General features: G+C 47.4%; 1 protein-coding gene across 2 annotated transcripts in view; it reads right to left on the bottom strand.

Annotated features, from left to right (window-relative positions):
* LOC104296286 (ubiquitin-associated protein 1-like) overlaps nucleotides 1-15,334 on the bottom strand; it is a 110,005-nt gene that overhangs the window by 35,797 nt on the left and 58,874 nt on the right. The gene's annotated exons all lie outside the window — the stretch shown is intronic.

Below are 15,334 nucleotides of genomic sequence, written 5' to 3'. Positions count from 1 at the left end.
CAGAGGATGTAGGGAGGCAACTAGGAAAGGTAAGGCCTCCTTGGAATTAAACCTTTCAAGGTTTAGGTCAAGGTCAAGGACAACAGAAAGGGCAGGTAGATCTGGACTGGCAAAGTAAAAGTGAATTATTTCTAGTTCGATGGGCTCACAATGACTCAGGCCATCAAGGGAGAGATGCAACATACAGATGGACTTGGATCAAGGGGTGGACTTGACCATGGACACTATATCCCAGGTTATCTGTGAATGTGAAATGTGTGCTGCAATCAAACAAGCTAAGCAGGTAAAGCCTTTATGGTATGGGGGGGGCGATGGCTGAAATATAAATATGGGGAAGTCTGGCAAATTGATTATATCACACTGCCACAAACCTGCCAAGGCAACCACTATGTGCTTACAATGGTAGAAGTAACCACTGGATGTCTGGAAACATATTCAGTGCCTCATGCCACTGCTTGAAACACCGTTCTAGGCCTTGAAAAACAAGTGCTATGGTGACACAGCATCCCAGAAGGAATTGAGTCAGATAATGGAACTCATTTCCAAAACAGCCTCATAGACACTTGGGCCAAGGAGCATGGCATCGAGTGGATGTATCACATGCCTTATCAGACACCAGCTGCTGGGAAAGTCGAGTGTTACAATGGCCTACTGTGGTCGTTTGAGGCTGTGCCTTTAAGAACAAACAGTGCTGAAACACTGGCTAAATGTTTTCGGTACTAGAACCAAAACATTCTGATATTCTAAATGAATTTCATTGGTGGATAGAAAAAAAATGTAACTTTAGATTGTGAAGCAGTTGGAATTTTTTTTTCCTCAGTTCAGTTCGGTTTGAGGAGTTGGGGGGGGTTTCAGCCTGTTCTCCCTGCCTGCTTCTTCTGCGAACTGCTGGAGTTGGCCTTCAGATAAGCAAAAACTAATCCTGCATGGGCTTTTGAAGCTTACTAACAACTCTTTCCCTTAATAACTTGCCTTTCTCTCTCTCTCTAACCCCTTTTTGGGGAAAAAGGGAGGTAGGGGGGGAGAGAGGGGGTTCCAAGGAGGGGATCCCTCCCTTGGGGAGGGATTTTTGTAGTGTTATTTCTCTTTGCTGTGTATTTCTGTGTATATATATTGTAAATACCTGTATATATTGTGTTATATATAACCTGCTTTCCATATATGCTTGTAAATATATAGCTTGCTCTTTCGACTGGGCTAGTTTGTGGTTTCTTACTCTGTGGAGGAGGGAGAGCTAAGCCCTCTCTCAACCTACCACACCTACTAAAAACCATTCTGAAAGCAATGGGAGGACTGACCTTCAAAAACTGGGATGCACATTTAGCACAACCAATTTGGCTGGTCAACACCAGAGGATCTATTAATCGGGCCACTCCTGCCTAATCCAAGCTGCCATGTGATGTAGAAGGTGATAAAGTTCCTGTGGTACACATAAAGAATATCCTAGGGAAGAAGGTTTGGGTTAGTCCTGCCTTAGGTAAAAACAAATCCATTTGTGGGATTGCTTTTGCCCAAGCACCAGGATGCACTTGGTGGGTGATGCAGAAAGATGGAAAAGTTTATTGTGTGCCACAGAATAATCTCACTCTAGGTGAGAATGCACAGTAAATTATATATATATTATGACGTTAACTGCTGTTCAGCATGGTACAAAATAGCATGGAATAAGGGGTGAAGAATGCAGTGATTTGAACTGCATAATATATATGCCCCACTATTAGATCATGAGTTACGACTGCATTAGGACCATGATGTATTATAACCCCGGGAGACAGGGCACTGGTCGCTCTCTCACTCTTCTGGTTCTTTTTATGGGCATTTTGCCTGTTATGGGATTTTGGACAGGTATTCCTTTTTCCCTCTATTCTTTCTGTATATACTGGTGTAATCTGATACCTTTGTAACAGAGGAGTAAAATATTTTGTGCAAATCAACTAAAACTCTCTATCTTTTTTTTCCTCCTGTTCTTATCTCCCAGTAAGGGGAGAGGGGGAGGGAGCAAGAGATATCTTGCATTACTCCGTGAAACAGGTGTACTCTTTTCTGGATTAAAAAAGTGGCTGGATAGCTGGGCCTATAGATGCAAATCAGCACCCCCAGGTCCCTTTCTATTTGGCAGCTCTCCAGCCACTCTGACCCCAGCCTGTAGCTCCGCATGGGGTTATTGAGGCCAAAGTGCAGCACCCGGCACTTGGATTTGTTGAATGCCATCATGTTGATCTCTGCCCATCTGTCCAGTCAGTCAAGGTCCCTCTGCAGAGCCCTTCTACCCTCTAACAGAACAACATCTGCTCCCAACTTGGTGTCATCTGCAAATTTGCTGATGACTGACTCAATCCCTTCATCTAGATCATCAATGAAGATATTAAAGAGGATGGGGCCCGGAACTGATCCCTGGGGCACACCACTAGTGACTGGCTGCCAGCTGGATGTGACACCATTCACCACCACTCTGGGCTTGGCCATCCAGCTAGTTCCTAACCCAACACAGAGTGCTCCTGTCCAAGCCACGAGCTGACAGCTTGGTCAGCGGTTTGCTGTGGGGGACGGTGTCAAAGGCCAAATCTTGTGTGGTAGGAACAGAATATCAAGAATGATCACAACCTTGAACTTCAGCAGAGCCAACCTTGGCCTTTTCAATCAATTTCTAGGGGAAAACCAATGGGACAGGAAACTAGAAGGCAAAGAGGCTAATATTCAAGGACCACTTCTTCCAAGCTCAAGCTCAGGGCATTCAAACAAGTAGGAAATTGAGAAAGGGATCCAGGAGATACGCACGGTTAAGTAGGGAACTGCTGAGTGGATTTACTAACACCTCCCCCCACCATGTGGTCAGAGTTGATTTAATTATAATGATTGCTGGATTACATTCAAACATAGGGCACATATTGCTATAAAATACCATTTCTCCCCCAAAACAGTTTTATCCAGATAGCCTGTTTCACAGCATGCATCATCAGAAAAATTCTTTATATCAGAGAAATTCCCACTGTCAGCAAAGTTGGTAAAATTCAAGAAATACATGCAAAAATGCATTGGGAAAGCATTTACCCAGTCAAACACCATCTCTATCATCATCTAAGTCACATGACAAGTTATCAATTTACACACAGAGCTCCAAAAAATGAAACCCAAAGCTTGGATTACTAGAATCTGCAAAATTTCCATTTCCATTTCCAATTCTTTTTTCCAAGCAAAATATTATTTTTCAATTTGGGTACGCCAATTTCATCTGTTGTAGTTTAAGCCTTTCCTGAAGTCCAAAAGTCCAAATGGAACAGATTTAGATTGCCTCCCCTCTCCCTTTTTTCCTGAAAGGGTAAAAACAAATTAGGCAGGAGAAAAGAGAGGTAAAAAATCACCAAAGAAATGGTCTGGAATCAGTTTGGAAGTAAAAAGGTAAGTTTAACAAAATATATATAGCATTTGAGTAATAGGGAAAGGTATAAGGAAAAGGGTAAACAGAAAAATATACAAAACCAAGTTTCTCTTCCCACCTAGGTCAGGTTTCTTTTGTCCACCTGGGGGCTGGGTTCTTTTTAGCCCCTCCAGGGATGGGTGCAACCTGGAACAGGAAGTCATGTTTGAACAAGCTGATAGCCTTTTATGAGGACATAACCAGGTGGATAGATGATGGTAGAGCAGTGGAGGTGGGTTATCTTGATTTCAGTAAAGCATCTGACACTGTCTCCCACAGCATCCTCACAGCTAAACTGAGGAAGTGTGGTCTGGATGATTGGGTAGTGAGGTGGATTGTTGTGATGGGTTACACCCATCCTGGGGAAGGGCTGCTAGAGCCCTGCTTCCCTAGGGGACAAAAGAAACCTGATCCAGGTGAACAAAGAGGGACTTGGCTTCCCCCTCCCAGGAGGAGGGGTCCCCCAAGTCAAAAGTGGTCTATTCCATTTCCCCTTCCTGTCCAGCAAGCCTATAAAAAAGGAAGATGCTGTGGCAATTTTCTCTTTGCTCCTGCCTCGCATATTCAAAAGGACCAACAGCCGCTGCTAGCCTCCTGGTTCTGCCACGTGGTCGGAGTTGACCTGCTGCATCCATGCTTCTCTGAAGGACTGAAGTCCACATACATTCAAGGAGGTACAAGGCCATCCAAATTTGGTTTTGTATATTCTCCTATTCATCCTTATTCCTTACCCTTGTAAATCCTTCCTGTTACTGCTATTTATATATTTTGTTAAAAAATTTACTTCTCCTACTTCCAAACTGACTCCAGATTATTTTTTTGTAGATTTACCTCCTTCTCTTTTCCCCTACACCTTTTTTTTATTCTTTCTCTCCTTTTTCCTTACCAGGGAAAAGGAGGGGGGGCAGGGGGAGGAATTCTCAGGTTTTCTTTGCTGCCATCTGAGCTCTTAAAATTCAGTTAAGGCTCAAACCACTACAATTGTGAACTGGTTGAAGGGAAGAAGTCAGAGGGTTGTGGTCAGTGGGACAGAGTGTATTCAATAAAGTGCTAGCGGCTGTTGATGTAAAAGCTCCAAGGTGTCTGTGTTTTCTCTCCATGCTGGTCCTGCATCCAACAGGAGTGCAACATCTTCCTTACCAGGAGACACTGAGGGAGATGGTTCTCTTTAGTTTGGAGAGGAGGAGACTAAGGGGTGACCTCATACATGTTTATGAATGAGGACCTGCTGTTCTCCAATAGGGAAGGGCGGGTGAGAGATGTGATGGTAGGAGGCTGCCTAGGGTGCAGTGACCAGAAGATAGTGAAGTTTTCAATATGGAGGGAGATAGGGAGGACTACTAACAGAACCTTCACCTTGGACTTCTGGAGGGCAAACTTCAGCCTGTTTAAGAAACTTATTTGTAAAGTTCCCTGGGTACCAACCTTTAGCGACAACTGTGGTGGTTTGAAAGGAAAGGCTCTGCTTTCCCTCCCCCACTGGGAAAGAGACCACGGCTAAACCCAGTCGGAGAAATGAGAGTATATTTTACAAGGAAACAGATTCTATGTAACACAACAAATACAGGGATTTTACAATATATACAGGAATATACAGCAAATGAACTCAACCAGAAACCAGACCCCCCACAGAGGGGGCTTCCCCCTGTGCCCCCTTCACCCCCTACCTCCCTTCTCCCCCAAAGAGGTAGAAGAAGAGACGAGGATGGTTAGCAGGACAAGGGAAGAAGCGGACAGGCCTGTTACAGGGAGAGAGTTAGTTCTTATCTCTTGGCAAGAAGCCCAGAAGCAGATCCAGCCGAAAGGGACAGCGAAGGAAGGAAGACTGAGAGAAAGTTCCCAACTCCTCTGGGTCCAATCTCTCCTCCCACAATCCTACCAATGAAATTCGTTTAGAATACCAAAATATTTTACAAACATTTAGCCAGTGTGCCCCTTCCTTAAAGGCACAGTGTCAAACGGCCACAATCCACCCCTTCTAAACAATTTCATTGGTCGTTCGCACTGTCCATCCAATCGGAAACAATATTTACAGTTCGTGAGTAAAGTTCATAGTCCATTCCAGCTATACTCAGATGCAGATGATTCAGAAGTCCAAAAAAGTCAGGAAATAAGAAAATGGAAACCAGCTTGTCTCTCTGCAGATGAAGTGAAGAAAAGGTAAACAGGAACACAGGGACTCTCAGTTGACTCAGGGTTCTCAGGGTTCGTGCACTGTAGATTCCTCAGGGATTCTTCCTTTGGGCGCGTTGTAGCTGTACAACAGTCTGAAATTAAACTCTTTCAGCTAAAGTTAAATTTCTTTGTGGAATACACTGAATTTGACCATTCTCCTGCATTACCCAATAAGTGTGACCCGGACCTTCTGCTGAAACCACCCCTCGGACAGGTTTAGCCTCTCCTGAGGGCGAAAATACCCAAACAGTTTTACCTAACAGGTTCTTTTCTCTAACAACAGGAACTCTATCACCTTCTACTCTCCGTAGCAGAGCTCTCCCATTCGAGCTCTCTGTGTTATCAGAGCCATCCACTTGGACCAGGTGGAATCTGTAGCATGATGTGGTGTGGAACCCTTGCCTTTGAACATCCAATTCAAAACTGGCAATCTGGGAGCTAAGAGAAGTTGTGATTCAGTTCCAATCACTTCAGAAGCTGCTTTCACTCCTTCATAGGCAGCTAGAATCTCTTTCTCTGTTGGAGTGTAATTAGCCTCTGAACCTCTGTAACCTCGACTCCAGAAACCAAGAGGTCGTCCACGTGTCTCACCTGGAGCTTTTTGCCACAAGCACCAGGTTGGACCATTGTCACCTGCAGCCATGTACAAAATGTTCTTAATGTCTGGACCATCTCGGACAGGTCCCAGACCCACTGCTTGTACCACTTCTTGCTTTATCTGGTCAAAGGCTGCTTGTTGTTCTGGTCCCCAGTGGAAACTGTTTCTCTTTCGAGTCACATGATACAGAGGTTTCACAATCTGGCTGTATCCAGGAATGTGTAGTCTCCAAAATCCCACTCTCCCCAAGAAACGTAGAGTTTCTTGCTTGTTGGTGGGATTTGCCATGGTAGAGACTCTGTTTACCACATCCACTGGAATGTGTCGGCATCCATCCTGACACTGCACTCCCAGAAACTGGATCTCTGTGGTAGGACCTTTCACTTTGTCTCTTTTGATGGCAAAACCAGCATTCAGAAGAATGTCCATGATTTTGTTGCCTTTCTCAAAGACTTCCTCAGCAGTTTTACCCCAGACGATGATATCATCGATGAACTGGACGTGTTCTGGAGCACCACCTTCCTCCAGAGCATTGTGGATTACAAGAAGGGCCGGTTGGATGAGCCAGGGAATTACAGGCCTGTCAGCCTGACCTCAGTGCCAGGAAAGATTATGGAGCAGGTCATCCTGAGTGCAATCACGCAACACTTAGAGGATGGCCAAGGGATCAGGCCCAGCCAGCATGGGTTTAGGAAGGGCAGGTCCTGCCTGACCAACCTGATCTCCTTCTATGATCAGGTGACCCACCTGGAGGATGTGGGGAGGCCTGTGGATGTAGTCTACCTGGACCTCAGCAAGGCCTTTGACACCGTTCCCCATAGCAAACTCCTGGCCAAGCTGTCAGCCCATGGCTTGGATGGGAGCACACTGAGATGGGTTAGGAACTGGCTGGAAGGCCGAGCCCAGAGAGTGGTGGTGAATGGTGCCACATCCAGCTGGCAGCCAGTCACCAGTGGTGTGCCCCAGGGATCAGTGCTGGGCCCCATGCTCTTTAACATCTTTATTGATGATCTGGACGAGGGCATCGAGTCCATCATCAGTAAATTTGCTGACGACACCAAGCTGGGGGCAGGAGTTGATCTGCTGGAGGGTAGAGAGGCTCTGCAGAGGGACCTCGACAGGCTGGGCAGATGGGCAGAGTCCAATGGCATGAGATTTAACACATCCAAGTGCCAGGTTCTGCACATTGGCCACAGCAACCCCATGCAGAGCTACAGGCTGGGGTCAGAGTGGCTGGAGAGCAGTCAGGCTGAGAGGGACCTGGGGGTGCTAGTCGACGGTAGACTGAACATGAGCCTGCAGTGTGCCCAGGCAGCTAAGAGGGCCAATGGCATCCTGGCCTGCATCAGGAACAGTGTGGCCAGCAGGAGCAGGGAGGTCATTCTGCCCCTGTACACTGCACTGGTTAGGCCACACCTCGAGTACTGTGTCCAGTTCTGGGCCCCTCAGTTTAGGAAGGATGTTGACTTGCTGGAACGAGTCCAGAGAAGAGCAACAAAGTTGGTGAGGGGTTTGGAACATAAGCCCTACGAGGAGAGGCTGAGGGAGCTGGGGTTGCTTAGCCTGGAGAAGAGGAGACTCAGGGGTGACCTTATTACTCTCTACAACTACCTGAAGGGAGGTTGTAGACAGACGGATGTTGGTCTCTTCTCCCAGGCAAGCAGTACCAGAACAAGAGGACACAGTCTCAGGCTGCGCCAGGGGAGGTTCAGGCTGGATGTTAGAAAAAAGTTCTATACAGAAAGAGTGATTGCACATTGGAATGGGCTGCCTGGGGAGGTGGTGGAGTCGCCATCACTGGAGGTTTTTAGGAGAAGACTTGACAGGGTGCTTGGTGCCATGGGTTAGTTGGGCGGTGTTGGATTGGTTGATGGGTTGGACGTGATGATCTTGAAGGTCTCTTCCAACCTGGTTTATTCTATGTATTCTATGTATTCTATTCTATGCATGACAGATGCTGGAGCTGTGGATCCAGCCCATTGGCAGTCTGTTGAAAATGTACTGGATTCCTCTCCAGGTGAAAGCAAACTGAGGCCTGCATTCCTCTGCTATGGGAATAGAGAAGAAGGCATTAGCAATGTCTATGGTAGCATACCATTTGGCCTCTTTGGATTCCAGCTCATACTGGAGTTCCATCATGTCTGGTACTGCTGCACTCATAGGCGGTGTTACTTCATTCAGGGCTCTGTAATCCACTGTCAGACGCCAGTCTCCATTCGGCTTTCGCGCCGGCCACGCTGGACTGTTGAAAGGTGAATGAGTCTTGCTGATGACTTTCTGACTCTCCAACTGACGAATCAGATTCTGAATGGGCAACAAAGAGTCACGGTTGGTTCTGTATTGTCTGTGATGTACAGTCTGAGAAGCAACCGGCAATTTAATGTCCTGAATCTTGTGTTCTCCCACAACTGCAGATTCATCAGAAAGCTCAGGTCTAGCAGACAGCTTCAGCTTTTGTCCATCAATTTCTACAGAAGCTACTCCAAAAGCCCATTTGTAACCTTTAGGGTCCTTGAAACGCCCTTCTCTCAGAAAATCAATTCCCAAAATACAAGGTGCATCCGGTCCGGTCACAACTGCTTCTTCCACTGCTTACCAGTTAGACTTATATTAACCTCCACCTTACTTAACTCTTGAGATCCACCAGTGACTCCCAGAATAGTTATAGACTCCGATCCCTGATAATTTGATGGCAATATGGTGCACTGAGCTCCTGTGTCAACCAAGGCCCTGTACTTCTGAAAGTGTGAAGTGCCAGGCCACTGGATGTACACATCCCAATAGATTCTGTTATCTCCATTATCCCTCTCCTCCCCCTGGCGGGAGGCAGGGCACCCCTAATTGTGGGGAACATTTCCACAGGTGCAACGAGCACACTGTGCAGTGTTAGAACTGGAGTCACTGTTGGAGCTGTCATCGTTGTCCTGGGGAACTGTGGAAGTAACAGCTACCCTTCTGGTATTGCTACCCTGGGTTCTGCCACTTTGCAGTTCCCTCAGTCTCCTGAAAAGATTAGAAGTTGGTTGACCATCCCACCTGTTCATGTTCTCACCAAACTGATCACGTAGAGTTATCCAAATGGTCCTACGTGATTGCCTTGGTGGTCTGTTTTGGTTTGGCCTGTTTTGGAATGACCTCCTTGGAGGACGTCTATTCCTCACAGCTGAAACCTGCACCCACCTTGAGGAAGAATTGGAATTATCTCTTTGTGCCAATTGGCATATGGAATCTTTGATTTCATCCTTCAGCTCTCTCATGCAATCCTTTATCTCACTAGACAGAGCTTTAATGGCTGAAACCAAAGAAACCCGTGTCATGCTATCATCCAATTGTCTTAGTTGATCAGTGAATTGGCCAACCGTAGGAGGATCTCCACCATAATTTCTTGCCACAATTCTGCTTGCCAAAATGTTTGCATAATTGGAAGGAGCAAGTTTGATAAGCTTTTTAGCAAGACCAGCTGCCACAGGAATATCGTCAGGATTCAGAGTATCATGGTCACCATAGAGTATCTCTCTAACAGCAAACTCTCTCAGACGCTTAATTCCCTCATCTATGGTAGTCCAGGGCTTAGGATTCCAGGGAAGATCATCTCGGGAAGGGTATCTCAGGGAAACCGCCATTAAAAGGCGTATCCACAGATTAACCTTACCGAGAATCCTGGCTAGATGTCTATCTATTCCATTATCCTTTGAGAGAGTTCCTAGCTGAACTGCTGATTTGTCTCCAACTATTAGAGCTGGAGCACCTGTATCATAACACCTAGCAAGCCAAGATAGGATGGGTTCCTTATCTGCTCTGAGATAATCTTTGCGGACATTGCGAATCTCCTCCCTTGGTGACGAGCATTCGGTGATGTCATCTTGCTCTCCATCTATCACATCTTCCTGCACCTTTTGTCCCCATAATCCTGCTGTCACTCTCCTAAGGACCTCTTTAAGCTGAAAAGCGCCACTGCCAGCTGCTGTCTTAGCTGCATCTCCATCCTGTGATGATCTCAATAACTCAGCTATATCTCTAAGACAAATCTTCTCCTCATCTCCAGCAGGCCCTTTCCTAGCAGAGGTTCCCTCACCAGGATCAGTCTGTTTAGCAGAGGTTCCCTCACCGGGATCGGTCTCCTGCTCTTCTCCTCCATTAGCTCCACTAGCTCCTGGATCAGCTTTGGCCTTTCCACCTCTGGTCTTTAAGACTGCTACTTGTTTAACTGGAGCTGTGTTTGAATTTACAGCCATCCTGATAGAAGCTGACAGGTCCTGATCTAAATCAGCCGCCGTGGGGGCCCCTTCCGGTCCTGTCATGGTGGACGGAAATGACCTTGCCTCACTACCGGTCGCCATCTTGGGAATGGGAGCCGCCCCTGGCTGCTTGCCAAAGTCATAGAGTGGAGCATTTAAGGCTGCTTTGCCAATAGGTTTTGCTATTTTTCTAACTGACACAGCCCCTTCCTCGTCACTCGAGGAGTCTGGGGCAGATTTAGAGGAACGCCTACGCTTCCTAGATTTTTGCTTAATCACAAAACATGGTCGAGAAACCTTTTTCTCTCTATGTAGAGCCCACAGCAGATAGACATTAATTATCAGCAACAGCAGGATTACACCCGTCAAATAAATCACCTTAAGATCCCAGCCAGCACTTAAAGTTACTCTTTGACCTCCTGAAGCGTTAAACTCCCTTATCTCGATCGGCAAAGTGGAAGACGTTCTATTGCCGTAATTAGTGAGCCGAAAAAAACCCAAACAGCGTTGATACAACAGCTGGATCCTATGCATAAACCACAAATAGATTTTACGCATTAAATATTTACCTATCTGGTCTAACATCAACCCGATGCAGTACCGGTAGACCAATATAGAGCACACGGAAAACAGCAACTGCTTAAAAACCCACAACATCTTAATTTCGTTTCTCCGGCTGAGACAAGCAATAAATCAACTTAATTACTTAATTGCCCGGCCCCACGTTGGTGAGCCAAAAAAAAAAAAGGAGTGTGGTGGTTTGAAAGGAAAGGCTCTGCTTTCCCTCCCCCACTGAGAAAGAGACCACGGCTAAACCCAGTCAGAGAAATGAGATAATATTTTACAAGGAAATAGATTCTATGTAACACAACAAATACAGGGATTTTACAATATATACAGGAATATACAGCAAATGAACTCAACCAGAAACCAGACCCCCCACAGAGGGGGCTTCCCCCTGTGCCCTCTTCACCCCCTACCTCCCTTCTCCCCCAAAGAGGTAGAAGAAGAGACGAGGATGGTTAGCAGGACAAGGGAAGAAGCGGACAGGCCTGTTACAGGGAGGGAGTTAGTTCTTATCTCTTGGCAAGAAGCCCAGAAGCAGATCCAGCCGAAAGGGACAGCGAAGGAAGGAAGACTGAGAGAAAGTTCCCAACTCCCCTGGGTCCAATCTCTCCTCCCACAATCCTACCAATGAAATTCGTTTAGAATACCAAAATATTTTACAAACATTTAGCCAGTGTGCCCCTTTCTTAAAGGCACAGCGTCAAACGGCCACAACAACGGAGGTTGGAATCAATACAGCTGATCAATATGATCTAGTATTGTCCCTTTATTGCTTCAGTATTGTTCGATTATGATGCAAGCATGGTACAGAGCAGACAGTAGTGCTGACAGGCTAGTAAGAAGTGCATAGAGGAAAGTGCCTAGAAGAAAGTGCACAGTAAGAAAACCTGTGGGGGACTGTGATGTATCTGTGAACCCTTGGAAGAGCTCTGGTGAGAAAACATCTCTGTGCTCCCATGAGAATCTGGAAACTCCCTGGACAGAATGAGTGGGAAGGAGAAACCGCAAGATAAGATGTGAGGCCACCTGGACTAGCTTAACAAGTAGCTATGACAATGCTATCGCTGACCCATGAGAATCTTGAGAAAAGTTCATTAACCAATTGCAGGCAGCCACACTAACGATACACACAATATAGGAGTTGTGTGCGGGAATAAATCAGTCGCTTTTTTGGCCTTCTAGATGCTCTGCTTGTGTTTGATTCTTGTCACGCAGACCGTCACCTTATCCATACCCCGACCCCTATACAGCGACAAAAACCTGTACAACTTATATCAACTCGGGGGGCATTGCTGGCATGGCTTCATTGGCCCCTCACGAGTGACCACACACTATTACTATAGATTATTGGTTAAACTAGTAATAACACGCAAGATTGTTGATGCACGTGTGCATCCTGTTATTCCAAGATAACTCTCTGTGTTTTTAGCTACCAGAGTCCTGCTTTGGTTACACAGTGCAGGCACAGCACTATTCTGCTATACTGCTAGCCACTTCTGCACCCATGCTGGACACAGCCTACCACCATGTCAGGCTCTAAGCCTACACTGCCATATTGCTCACACTGCTTATTGCAACCATTACAACACCAACCCTCATGAACCGAGGGGTCCAGGAGGATTGGACCTACTTCAAACAGGAGCTCTTGAAGGCACAGGAACTGGCAGTTCCCATGTGCCAAAAGATGAGCCGGTGGGGAAGGCGACCGGCCTGGATGAGCAAGCAGCTCCTGAAGGATTTAAGGGGAAAAAAGAGGCTGTATCACCTTTGGAAGAAGGGGAAGGCTTCTCGAGGTATGTTCAAGGAAGTTGTTAGATTATGTAGGAATAAAATTAGAGAGGCAAAGGCCCAGTTGGAACTGAAGCTGGCCACCTCTGTGAAAGACAATAAAAAGCATTTTTACAAATATATTAACACTAAAAAGAAGGGCAAGAAGAACCTGCACTCCTTATTGGACCTGGAGGGGAACACGGTGACTGAAGACAAGGAAAAGGCTGAGGTCCGGAACACCTTCTTTGCCTCAATGTTTAACAGCAAGGCAGGAGGAGTTCAGGACGAGTGGCCTCCTGAGCTGGGCAATGGGGTCGGGGAGCAGTGTAATGCCCCGGAAATCCATGAGGAATTAGTTCGGGACCTGCTGAGCCACTTGGACACTTACAAGTCCATGGGAGCAGATGGAATCCATCCTAGGGTGCTGAGAGAGCTGGCAGATGAGCTGGCCAAGCCGCTCTCCATCATTTTCCTCCAGTCCTGGCACACTGGAGAGGTCCCAGATGACTGAAACTGGCCAAGGTGGTCCCCATCCACAAGAAGGGACGGATGGAGGAACCTGGAAACTCCAGGCCAGTCAGCCTGACCTCAGTGCCAGGGAAAGTAATGGAGCAGATTATCCTGGTGGCAATAACTGCGCACCTGAAGGACGGCCAAGGGCTCAGGTCCAGCCAGCATGGATTTAGGAATGGCAGGTCCTGCCTCTCCAGCCTGATCTCCTTCTATGATCAGGTGACCCGTCTGGTGGACGTGGGGAGGTCTGTGGATGTGGTCTACCTGGACTTGAGCAAGGACTTTGACACCGTCCCCCACAGTAAACTGCTGGCCAAGCTGTCAGCTTGTGGCTTGGACCGCAACACTCTGTGCTGGGTTAGGAACTGGCTGGAGGCTGAGCCCAGAGAATGGCGGTGAATGGTGCCACATCCAGATGGCGGCCAGTCACCAGTGGCGTCCCCCAGGGATCAGTACTGGGCCCCGTCCTCTTTAACATCTTCATTGATGATCTGGATGAGGGGGTTGAGTCAGTCATCAGCAAGTTTGCAGATGACACCAAGTTGGGAGCAGATGTTGGTCAGTTAGAGGGTAGAAAGGCTCTGCAGAGGGACCTCGACCGACTGGACAGATGGGCAGAGTCCAATGGCATGGCATTTAACAAGTCCAAGTGCTGGGTGCTGCACTTTGGCCACGGCAACCCCATGCGGAGCTACAGGCTGGGGTCAGAGTGGCTGGAGAGCTGCCAAACAGAGAGGGACCTGGGCGTACTGATTGACAGCTGCCTTAACATGAGCCAGTAGTGTGCCCAGGTGGCCAAGGAGGCCAATGGCATCCTGGCCTGCATTAGGAATAGTGTGGCCAGCAGGAGCAGGGAAGTCATTGTGCCCCTGTACTCTGCATTGGTCAGGCCGCACCTTGAGTACTGTGTCCAGTTCTGGGCCCCTCATTGTAAGAAGGACATCGAGACACTTGAATGTGTCCAGAGAATGGCAACAAGGCTGGTGAGAGGCCTTGAGCACAAGCCCTATGAGGAGAGGCTGAGGGAGCTGGGATTGTTTAGCCTGGAGAAGAGGAGGCTCAGGGGTGACCTCATTGCCCTCTACAACTACCTGAAAGGTGGTTATAGCCAGGAAGGTGTTGGTCTCTTCTCTCTAGCAACCAGCACCAGAACAAGGGGACACAGTCTCAAGCTGCGCCAGGAGAGGTTTAGACTCAAGGTGAGGAGAAAGTTCTTCACCGAGCAAGTCGTTTGTCATTGGAATGTGCTGCCCAGGGAGGTGGTGGAGTCACTGTCCCTGGAGGTGTTCAAGAGGAGATTGGACGTGGCACTTGGTGCCATGGTCTAGTCATTAGGTCTGTGGTGACAAGTTGGACTCGATGATCCTCGAGGTCTCTTCCAAACTTGGCAATACTGTGATACTGTGATATAAATATGTAAAGGGTGAGTGCCAAAAGAATGGAGTCAGCCTCTTCTCAGTGATGCTAGATGATAGAACATGGGGGAATGGGTGGAAGGTGAGGCACAGGAAGTTCCATGTAAACATGAGGAAAAAAAATTTTCACTCTGAGGGTGACAGAATGCTGGAATGGGCTGCCCAGGGGGGGCTGTGGAGTCTCCTTCTCTGGAGATATTCAAAAGCCACCTGGATGAGTTGCTGTGAGGTCTGCCATAGGTGATCCTGCTCTGGCAGGGAGGTTGGACTGTATGATTTTTTGAGGTCCCTTCCAACCCTTAAATTTCTGTGCTTCTGTGATTCTGTGAACTGGGGAAAATTCTAAATTATCTTAGTCTCAAGCTGTGCCAGGGGAGGTTTAGACTCGAGGTGAGGAAAAAGTTCTTCACTGAGCGAGTCATTCGTCATTGGAATGTGCTGCCCAGGGAGGTGGTGGAGTCGCCATCCCTGGAAGTGTTCAAGGGGAGATTGGACGTGGCACTTGGTGCCATGGTCTAGTTGTGAGGTCTGTTGGAACAGGTTGGACTTGATGATCCTTGGGGTCTCTTCCAACCTTAGTTACTGTGATACTGTGATACTGTGAAAATACGTGTGTCAGCTACATCCCTAGGGATAGATC

Source organism: Dryobates pubescens (assembly GCF_014839835.1).
Source record: "Dryobates pubescens isolate bDryPub1 chromosome W unlocalized genomic scaffold, bDryPub1.pri SUPER_W_unloc_2, whole genome shotgun sequence".
In the NCBI taxonomy this organism is placed as follows: Eukaryota; Metazoa; Chordata; class Aves; order Piciformes; family Picidae; genus Dryobates; species Dryobates pubescens.
Note: the sequence above shows the minus strand (reverse complement) of the source record. Positions and strands in the feature narration are given on the sequence as shown.